Below are 11905 nucleotides of genomic sequence, written 5' to 3'. Positions count from 1 at the left end.
TGCTCCACACAGTCATTAATCAACCCAATTTTTTTTTCACATCTAGTGTTACTACATCTTTTTTAGTTCTTAGGCTCTTCTCCTCAACCTGTGGATGTGGGAAGAAGAGTAAGAGTCACACATGGGAGGTTTTTCATGGGCCAGGTTTAGAATTGACATAATCATCTTCTGGACTTGAAGTCAGTTGACCAGAATGCACCTACATGGCCATAGGTCAGCTGTGTGCCAGAGAAGAAGAAAATGTGGATATTCTGAGCAATAGCAGTCCTGACTGCAGTCTGCCTTTCTGGTCACCAAATATCTGGTCTCTCTTCCTTCTGAACATAGAAGACATTCACCCTTTCCCAAGGAAAGCAGCCCAAAGTCCCACATGGTCCAAGTCTAGGATCTCTGAATAAGAGGAATTCCTTTATCAGGTCCACATGTGGTTCTTTGTTGCCTGCTGCTTTGCCATACACATCCAGTATAAAATGACCACAAAGAAAGCATGGGAGACCCATAGCAGTTACTTGTCCATAGCAATTCTGAAATCCCCATGGATAGGCTTGATGAAGGCCACTTATCTGGAACACAGGTAAATTCCTTAATTAGAACTCTACTATTTGGGGAGAATCTCTTTGTCTATTTTTCTCTGTGGCTCCACCATCTGAGAAGTTCTTTCTTATCTGTTATCCTCTATAGCCATATCTGAAATGGATGTGAAGGAGCCTTCTCTCCTTGGGGTTTGCACAGCTTTCACATCCTGCCTGCTTCCTGCTGGTGCAAGATCAGAGGTCTCAACTAGCTAAGTTCCTTCTCTCAAAAACTAAGTAGGCGTCCATGTGGCAATAACCACACCCAATGTTCCTTCATAGACATACTCCTCAAACATGATCTGTTTCTTTGTTCCTCCTTTTCAACATAATGGAAACTACCTTAAGACCATCATGCTCAGGCTTTTTCAATCTTGTTTTTATACTGTTTGGGGTCTAAAAACAGCTCTTCCAATTCTTTTCATTTCTATTTGTAAATTAGCCTATTTCACCTGAATTCATCTCTTATGATTACTTACTAAAAGCAACCAATATTAGAAAATATATACTTTTCCAACCATGTTCCCTAAAACAGGCTCAGCAGCAGGTGCTCTGCCTTTCAGGTCATCACAAGGACAGTTTTACCGAGTATTCCCTGTGGCCTAACAAGATTCCCTGGACTCCCAGTGTTACCTTGCTGTCCACGACCCAGCCGCTACATCAGTGTCACATTTCTTAGCAACTTTTTAAAATAGCAACAGACATTCTTGGAATCAATATTTGTATCAGTTAAAGTAAATGGTATTAAGACCTATAAAAGATAAATACCCAATCTCAGTGGTTTAACAAAATATTTATTTCTTCATCACTTCGTAGTGTATTATAGTGGTAGGGCTTCCATTTCATTCAGGGACTCCAGACTTCAGGCCCTAGCTTCTAAGGGTTGGGGACAAGGGGAGAGGATTGTATATTGAAAGAAGTGATGCAAGTGATACAATTTCTGCTCACGATCCATTGGCCAGACCACAGTCCTTAGCCACATGGCCACATCTAAGTAAAAGGTCTTGGAAATAGTTTAACTACTTGCTTTTGAAGAAGAAGAAAACACAGATGTCAGTGAAGGGTAGCAGTTTTGGCCATAATTTCTTTGTACATGTAAAAATAACCTTCCTTCTAAACATTTTGTGCAAAAATATGACAATTTTTACTGTATGTTTAATATATGTATTAGATATATGACATAATGATGAATATCACAAGCCTATTGATTCGCCTTTATTCTGGTATGCTTTCTAGTTGATTGTTCTTCATAAATCCAAATCAGTCAATTAAGTAAACATGCTAAGCAGATGGCTACTAAAATGAGATTGTCTAAAAGCATTTTGTAAAACTAGGGCAGATTGACCATTTTTAGGAATTACAGTGAATGTCAATTACCATAGTTTAAGAAAGTGGCAGTGGCAAAATGCTTGCTGTTGTAAAATTGACAGCACAGTGCTTTTGTGATCTTAACTTTACATATTTCAGATCTAGTATTCAAGAATAAAATTCCAATGAGAGTCAGAATCATACTGAATAAGACTGGAGAAAGAAGAGCGGAAAATAAAAGGTGTGGACTTAAGTACTGGATACTTTATTAGTTTCTGCTATTCTTTTGAGATGATACAGGCACACTCATTCATTTAGTTATACGTGAGTGTTTTCAGTCAGCCAACATTCCCTGATCACGTATGATAATCCAGAGGTTGTGCCAAACACCAAGGATCAGAAATAACAATACCTCAGGGTGACAAGTGCTATTGCAGAGGATGTTTGTAAGCATAAGAGAAGGGACTAGTAAATGTCCATGGAATGGACCAGAAAGCTCTCCAAGCAGCAACAAGTCTTGAGTTTAGTACTGAAAGGGGACTGAGGGTGGTGGTGGAAGGTCAGGGCAGACAGAAAGGGCCGCAGAGGTGCACAGGCATTGAAGAGAAGCTGTGAATTTGAGGTGCTATATTTGTTCCATAGATTAGAAATCTGGTAAAAGATGAGTCTAAAAAATTAGCAGACAAAAATTTGTATGACATACTGAAGAATTTGAACTTTCTTCTGAAGTTGGTGAGAAAGCAATGAAGAATTTAGAGCAAGGGAATAACATCAGATTTTGTGTCAGAAAAAATAAGATTTTGGAAAATGAATTGGAATGGGGAAGACTAGAAGCAGGGAGACAAATAGGAGACCATTACTTTTATTTTTTCTCACAAATTGAATATGTGAATGTGCTAAGGAATGTATTCTCCAATTACTGTGCATTTGTGATTCACTTTAGTCATATTGTAACATAATTGTCTTAAAATTATTTCAGTGAGTGATAGTAATCAATCAACAAGAGTCATAACATTATTTTCATTGTTATTATAGTTTTGATTGAAGAAGATTTTGGTTTTTTTAGGGTTGTAATAACTTTTTCTTAGTGAGTGTGTTCTGTGGATTCCAGTTTTTTAATGTATATTTTATGATGCTTTCTTATGTTTATTTATGCAATATTTATAATTATTTATAAGCCATTTTTTCTTCATTTAACAAATCTAATAGAATTGCTATGTCTACATAAATAGAAAGGAGAAATCTGAAAATAATAATTATTTTTCTACTATATATTCATATATTCTTAAATGGTTAAAGAAAATAACTAAATAGTAAATGTTGTTGCAACTGACATGAATTATTCAACATGGGAAATCAGAGATTTGATACCCATTTTGAAATATTTGTAGTTTTTTATTTCAGTTTAATTATGATTCAAACTTTCAAATTGTGACATAATATTACTGTGTCTTCATGTTGAATAAGATGAAAAGTAACAATAATTGCTAATTGTTATTGAATGTTTAGTGTGTGTTAGGAACTGTACTAAGTACTTTATATGTATTATGTAATTAAATCTTTACAATGACCTTAATGAGTTTCTATGATCATCTCCATTTTCATCTAATTTAAGTGACTTGTCTCAATTCACATAGCTAGTTAGTGCTGGAGCTGAGATTAGAACCCAGGCTTTCTAACTTGAAGGTTAAATTCTTCACTACTACCCTGTATAGCACCAAACCACCTCTACTATGGATGGAGTGATCATGAACCTTCGTCCTTTTCCAAAATACATTAAACAATTTTATACTATTTAATTCAATTTTTTATGGAGCACCACTGAAAATTTTAATTTTTTGCAGACAGAAAATCCAGAAGTTACCACAAAACTGGTACTCAATGAATCAATATTTGTTGACTTATATGAATAATATATATTGCTATTAATATATTAGCTTTCCTAAGCTGAATACTTATTCATATGCCTAAAAGTGGGGTTTTCTGCAAAGAAGTCCTCATAAAATTTTCTGTCTGATAGAGGCAGGAGACACTAAATACATAAATCATTTTCCTAATTACATTCTCTGTGCTTGTCTAACTGCTACTCTGTGGTTCAGAATTAATGATTGCCAACCTCAAAGAGACCCATAAGTCTTAGTATAGAACCCACATTCTGATGGGGGTACCTTATGGGAGGGATGAGCTCAAAAATAATAGTTTGAGATAGGTAGGACAGGTCAGTTAATTGGAAAAGCTTACATTGGTTGGGCATCATGGTAGTGGAGTAAATTTGGAATATGGGATCAAATAAATCTTGTAATGGATTCTGGAGCTGCCAGTTCCTAGCCATGTAATCAGGTCCAGCAGCCTAACCTCTCTGAACTAGCTCATCTGTAAAGTACTAATTTATTCATTTTTTTCAACAAATATTTATTGAATACCTGCCATGTGCTGGTTTAATCCACTTCACAGGGCTATACTTATACCTAAATGAAATATTGTGTTAAAAGCCCCAAGCACATAGTAAGTATTCAAGAAAGTTAGTTCCTTCCCACCTTGACTTATTTTTGTTTTTTTTTCTTTACTGGATTTTATTTTCCAATTCTCTAAGTGAGAAATCCAGTATCCAGGAATGGTCAGGCTGTGGGAAAAGCTGGTTCATACTACCTAGTCTTATGAAATAATATCGATTGGCTGTATGAAGTCAAATAAATCATTCCAATAAAAAAAAAATTTTCCTAGAAGGAAATGCTATTTGGAAAGTTGTATTAAGGTGTAAGCTAATCTAGTAACAAAAGATCCATTAATATAGATAAGTTTTCTATCACATTCAGTCCAGAAGTGAGAGATCTCAGGCTAAACATTTAAGAAAAGGCCATTGAAAATGATGATTAAAAGTTACTGGTGACACTCATGGAAACGATTTCAGAGAAGTATTGGGATAGCCAGAGGACAAAGGTTGATTAGCATATAGATACTTTATGGTATAATTTTTTAATATTCTTATTTTTAAAATATAGGAAAGTTAAAGTACTTTTTAAAATGTTTTAAAATTTTTATATTTGATTTTTACTCTTTGGTTAGAATGGCCTTATGAATGTGGTAACATATTTCAGAATTCCAGGTAAAATTGTTTCTCTATGAGTTAAAAAAACATTTTTTAATGATGAGATATATATATTATATTTACAGTCAATGCATTGATTTCTGGTCAGAGAGGGAGTTCTTGGAGGCAATGGTAATAAAGCCCATTGGAAAAAAACAACATCTAGGACGTTCTTCTCTATTGTGGTTGCTCTTATGTCACAGGTTAACATACAATTTATATTAAAAATTAAAGCAGTATTTGTCTAAATCAGTGTGAAAAAAATGTAAGTAACACTCTTTTATATTTTACTTTATCTGAACTTCCAGAAGTTATCAAGAAATTGCATGTAGATACAATTTGTGTCTCATATGAAAGGGAACTTGATTTATGTCTCATATGAAAAAGAACTTGAATTAGCTATATTTATCTCAAATGCAACATCCATAAACTTTTTGCACATCCTGAACTCTACATTTAAGTGAAAAAAGCCAAAAAATTACTCATAAAAATCAATAGTCTGTGCCTGTCAGTTATACCGTCTCTTTCTCGTGCGTCTGGAAGTGTCTTCTAGTCCTTAAAGAAAGAAATTAGTTTAATTCTATTCTGCATTTTATCACAGTATTACTTTTAATTCATCTATATGCTGTATCATGGTAATGTCATTACCCAGAAATTTAAAAATCTCTGGAATACTCATATTCTTCATTATGGAAAAAAGTATTAATTTACTTTTATTATATTAAGCCACATGCAATTATAAACCTCTTGGATTTGAATTTTAATATAGTTAGTTACTTAGCCTATGTAATATTTCAAATGTAGGGCATTACAACTCTCCAACAAAAAATGAGGAAGGAATGGGAGAGCTTAAGAAAATGATTTTATCACATAACTACTCTACCTGTTTTGAAGATTTTTTAAAGTCTTAGTAAAAATTAATTTATATATTAAGACAATTGTTGCTCTAAGTGTGCTTTGAACATCACTGTTTTTATAGCTCTCTTTTAAGTGTGAGGGACATCATTAAAGTTACCTTCTCTGTTGCATTTGGGCAACAAAGGTAGTTCGATGTTTGTAGAAAAACTGGATACCTCCAGGAAGATGCAGCTTAAATTTGAATTCTGTTTAACTGACTTCACTTAAGATTTATGTTCACTTCTCTTTTTTCTTTTGTTGTCTTTTTTTTTCTTCTTTCCTTCCTTCTCCTCTGTCTGAATGTGGAGTGGAGATACAGTGACCACCAAATCTTTAGAGTGTCTTAAGAGCAAAAATAAAGCAGGCAACTCCACAGAATATATTGGAATTTGTTAGAGGGAAATTTACTTACAAGGACGTAGGGTCAGCATAGCCAAATGACCTTGGCAGTTCTGTGGAGGTTATTCTCTGCTGCTAGACAGCTGTTACAGTAAATGTTTTATAGAATGGCTGGACTACTAATGATTGATGAGGCAGAGAATGCAGGAAGAGCAGGGAACCATACCTCCTGCCTGTCTAGTGGTGGCTAATTGCTTAGCACCGATGCTAACACCAGTGTGATATTTATCTCAGTCGTTATGCCTTTCTGGGCACTACTGGCAGGCATTTTTATGATCACATTGTGTAGGCTTACAGAACACAGCTAACCGTCAACTCCAAGGCCTGTGTATGTTGGCCAGTGCGGTTAGGCCGAAGTTAAAGCAAAAACAGAGAAAGTGGGGGCACTTCCAAAGAGGGAGTTAGTTTGTTCACATAAACTTCTATACACCTTCCTTCTCCTCTTTCTCCTTCTTTCTTCTCCTTCTGATAGAGTTTCAATTTGTCATTGTTTTTGATTAGGATTTCCATTGGTGAATAATTATAGGGCTCTGAAATAGGAGCAGCTATTTCTGTTTCATTACATACTAGGTTTAAATAAGATTGATTTAAACTTGTTAACCAGGAGTCTTATTTGTTCTGAAAATGAAAACCAAGAGACTCAGTATTAGATGGCTATTTACATTTTAAATATCTTTAATACAATTTTAAGGGAAGAAATGCTGCCATCTTGTGTTTGCTATGTTTACTGCTGCACAAAAGGAAACCTATTCAAAGTTTAGTTCTATTTTGGATTTAAATTATGTTAAAGGCTAAACAATCACATAAAATATTGAAATGCTGATCAGTATCCTGACTAAAAAAAAAATTCTATATGTGTTTTATGGCATGGACATGTAATCCTTTACTACATGAAAAAACATTGTACACACTATCTAATTCTTCTTTAAACCATTTGATCTTAGGGTACAGAAATAAACAATTGATAGTCTCTTTGTCTAGAATACTTCAGAATTTTGAAGCATAGAATTAACAATTATAAAATAATATAATTAATTTTTAAAGATAAATTCTGAAGTTAATGCTGTCTGATAAAATAAATGTTGAAACTTTGATCTTGAATATGATATAAATAAGTCTGAATTTTACCTATCAATTTTTCCTAATTTTTTTCTCCCATATTTGTTTGCCTGTTTTTATTTCATTATTGCCATAAAAAAATGTTTTAATGAGGGTCATAGTCCAGCAAATAACAGCAAAGCACAAGAAAATGCCTGAGCACCACATGTATGCGATAGAGATATCTTTTTTTTTCAGTACGATAAACATTTTATTTAATATACTTATAAATTATATATTAAGACTAAAATTAAAATCTTAACATTTATCATCTATTTGTATATATCTATATGTCTTAATACTTGCATGTAAAGGATAATTGATAAATCCTTTACTATAAATTATTACATCAATAGTGAATAAAGGAGAAAGTTATGATTTGGGTTCTCTTTCTTTAAAATGAGTCAGTTATTTTGTGCCACAGAGGTTTCTTTTTCACAATATTCCATTAGCCCTCATTACTTCTGGCATACACTTAAATCATTTAAACAAAAAGTTCCTTAATTGCCTGAAAGAGTTAAAGTTTCTACCAATTATCGTTTTTGATTGTAATGTGCTATTTAAAAAAGTGTATGGACAAAATAAATCATTTCCTGCTTGTCTCTGGGTACTTATATCTTATGTTTATAATTTTTATCCCGATAGAGATATCTGAATAGCCAAAACACAGGCCATGAAATAATTTGATAATTGTTAGTGCCATCTTGTGGTTGAATTCAATGTTGCAACAAAACAGCAAAGGCTCATGGATTTATTAAATTTTTTAGTTTTCCAAACCAACGAATAAATCTTTTTTGTATAATATATTTATTAAAGATTAACCACCTGTTAGTGGCTTGAACTTGTCAGGGATATTATTATAATATAATTCCTTGATTTCACTGGAAAATCTATTATAATAAAGAACCTTTAAAACATATGAAAATTTCTCAAATATGAAATTTAATAAGGTAGCATTTCCCATAGAAAGATCAGGGATTATTAGTCTTGAAATATGTACTCAAGAAAAGTAGGCCCCACTGTCAAAGAAGCCTGGTAAATGCAGCATGTCATATCTTCTTCTTGGGAGAGTCATTCCCTTATTTAAAGGCTATAGAAAACGAATCTATTTAATTTTGTTCTAAACCATAATTTTCCAAATATAATTGACCACAGAACTTCTTTTTCAAAAAGCAAATAATACATATTAATATCACTAGATAATAATTTGATGAGATAAGGTTGGAAAAACACTGTCAAACATAGATTAGAGAATTAGGTATAAATCTTTTACTGATGCTAAATTAAAACAATGTTTTCAGTTCTCTAAGTTGGAAGCACAAGCTGAAGGTCTTGATCTATTAAGGACTCTAAGTCATTAAAGTTTCCCTAAATTAAGAACTTGAAAAAACAATTAGAAATTTCTTAAAGAAGCTTGAAAAAATTATTAAATTTTAATGAAAGCACCCAGAGGGCTCTAAGTGATGGTTGCAAAGAGAGAAATGTAGTAAATTCAAAGAAAGTGAGGAAAGCCAGATGACTGATTCACCATGAGTGTGTACATGCGTCTGTTTTTCCTGTACTTATAACTGTAAAATTTGCAAACATATTTACCATCTCCAATCCAGGTCACCCTGTGGCCAAAGCCACATGTTTGTAAAATATTTTGCTATCATAATGTCTTTTCGGAGTCCCTAAAAACAGCCTCACTCTCTCATATCAATCCCTGAAATCTTTGTGCCTGTCACAGACTCAAAAATCTGTCTCTAATCCCTCATTTAACCCTTAGACCTACTCTTGTTAGCTGGATTATTATTTATTCGGGCCATATTATTTATTTACAGCCTTAATTTACATCATGGATATGCCACCGAGCCTGAAAAATGTTCTTCTTGGAGGTGGCCTAATGTAGCAATTAAGTTTAAGTGTCAGCATCCTAATTGTATGACTTTGAGGGAATTTACTTACCTTATTCCATGCTATAGTTTCTTCAACTGCCAACTCAAGGTAACACCAGAACTCATGCATACGCTTGTTAGGTGGTATGGTATATCTGATATAAAAAGTGTTCAATAAATGTTAGCTAGGGTGATCTAAGTTCCGTTTTGTAATTTAAGTTCTTCCATCAAAACCTAGCAGACCAGCCAGCAGGATTCTAGAAACCATTCGTACCAAGCTCTAAGGGGATTTGATGGTTAAGCTATACAGTGGTTGAAGAAATGTTTCTCAGAAGGAGCAAGAAACAGAATGCTTCTCAAAAAAATTGACTTTTGAGTGTATATCTTTCTGTGTTAAATTACTAAAAGTTATGTCAGTCTTTTTACATAATAGCCATACTGAAGAGTGAGATAATATCAATAACCGTTTAGTAACACAAGGCCACATTTTTTAAATTCATTTTTCATGTAAAAGAGTTATTCACGCTTTTTGATAATCGAAGAAATAGAGGATTGTTACACTCTGAAGGGGTGAATGTTTTGTGATGATGTCCAAAAAAAGCACTTACTGGACTGGTCTCCAGATTTGAGTTCTAGGCTGACCTGGACAAGCTACTTAACCTTTCTTTCTGAGTTCTCTCATCTATAGACCAGAGACAGTTGTAGACTCACAGAGACACAGGGTAATTGAACAAATAAGTGTGAGAATTTTATAGGACAGAATATGTTATGTGTCAATGTAAGTATTATTTATAGTATCTGAATGATTTTTCAGCATCTTTACGTAATAATTCTACAATGGTGTTTTAGAGCAAGAGAAGGAAAATGTGGGTGTATCTAGGTTTCCTAAAAAAGCTGATTAGAAGGAACATTATGTTTTGAGTCTGAAAGTCTAAATTTGCCTTCCATGTTGTTGCTATCTAGCTTACTTGTGATTTGGAGCAAGCCACATTGAATCTCAGGTTGTTTCCCACCTGCAGTATAGGTTGATAACATATGCTTTCACCAACTGCAAAGAGATATGAGGATGTATTTAATAGTACTACATACACTGTGAATTCACAGTCATTCATTTACTCATTCATTTAACAAATACTTATTGAGCGCCTACTCTGTCCCAGACACAGTGCCATGCACTGGGGCAGAGCCTTGCCCTAATGGGAGTCATAGTGAGTGGGAAAATTCACACAACAAACTAATCTATAGGTAACACAATGATGAGTCCTGCAAAGCAAATGCCAAGATAATATAACAAGGAGCCCTAATTCTGACCAAAGGTTGAGAAAGGCATCCCTGAGCAAATTGTATTTAACCTTTTTCCCATTTGTGGGGAGGCGGGGGAAAGTGCAGCTCGCTGCCAGAATTAATTTAACATCATGCATAAGAATGTTACGTTTTCTAGGATTTGACATTTTTAGCAATCGAGAATTACTATATTTTGTAAATGGAAATACCACTTCTAAAAACAGAATGCTATAAATAGAATGATGTCATTTGTTTCCAAAGACTATTGCTATACTAGAGCCATGCGAAAATTATGAAAGCAAGATATTCCATGGCAAACTTTGGGGGAAATCCATAAATTATCTCAGGGTAAATGCTGTAGCTGGATGCGCTGCCAGCGAGTATTCTCAGGGCGAATGGGAAATTAGTTAAACTAAGATCTGGAGGACAATAAAGTGTCAGTCAGGCAAGAGGAGAAGAGAATAGGAGGCTTTTCAAGCAGAGAGCCTAGCTGGAATATGCAAAGACTGGAAGCAGAAAATAACTCAGTAACAAGAGAGCTGGAACATAGTAAGGGGCCAAAATTGAAGTTGGAGAAATGACAAGTCCTGTAAACCATGTTATATATTTTGGATTTGTCGTAGGTGTAGTTGAAAGTTGTTGAGAAGTATTAAGGAAAAAAAGGGGAAGATTGAATTTGCTTTTTTAAGAGGTCAGCCTGGAAAAAGGACAACAACCATATGATTTCACTCATCTGTAGGATATAAAACAGAAAGCAACAAATAAACAAACAAAAACTCATTGAAACAGACAACAGTGTGCTGGTTACCAGAAGAAAAGGTGGTGGTGGGTCAAATATATGGTGACAGAAGGAAACTAAATTTTGAGTGGTGAGCACACAGTGCAATATACAGATGATGTATTATAAAATTGTATACCTGAAACTTATATAATGTTACTAACCAATATCACCCCAATAAAATCAATAAAAATATAAATCAATCAATCGATCGATCTGGCTGCTGTATGGAGAATTAATGGAGAGGGACACAGAAGATAAAGAGTATCCAAGTAGGCAGCTATTGTTATAGCAGGACAGCAGAGACATTATGGTGGCTTAAATAGAGCAATACAGAGAATATAGATCCAAAGTGTATTTTGGAAGAGAATTAATCAGACTTTGTAGTGTTCTGGAAGCACAGCATGGAGAAGAAGGAGGTATCAAGAGTAATTTCCAGGTGTCTTGCTTGAACAGATGTCAAATAACGGAGCCATTACTGACCTGACAAAGTTTGTAGGAGAAGCAGGCTTAGCAGGGGAGAGGATCAGGGCTTAAGTTTTGGATACGTTAACGCTGGGATGTCTATTAGATACCCAAGTACTTGTGACAAAAGTCAGCAGGA

General features: G+C 34.2%; 1 protein-coding gene across 17 annotated transcripts in view; it reads left to right on the top strand.

Annotated features, from left to right (window-relative positions):
• The window catches only part of MCTP1 (multiple C2 and transmembrane domain containing 1), a 453050-nt gene that overhangs the window by 206428 nt on the left and 234717 nt on the right, over positions 1–11905 (top strand). The gene's annotated exons all lie outside the window — the stretch shown is intronic.

This window comes from Pteropus alecto, unplaced genomic scaffold (genome assembly GCF_000325575.1).
Source record: "Pteropus alecto unplaced genomic scaffold, ASM32557v1 scaffold20, whole genome shotgun sequence".
In the NCBI taxonomy this organism is placed as follows: Eukaryota; Metazoa; Chordata; class Mammalia; order Chiroptera; family Pteropodidae; genus Pteropus; species Pteropus alecto.
Note: the sequence above shows the minus strand (reverse complement) of the source record. Positions and strands in the feature narration are given on the sequence as shown.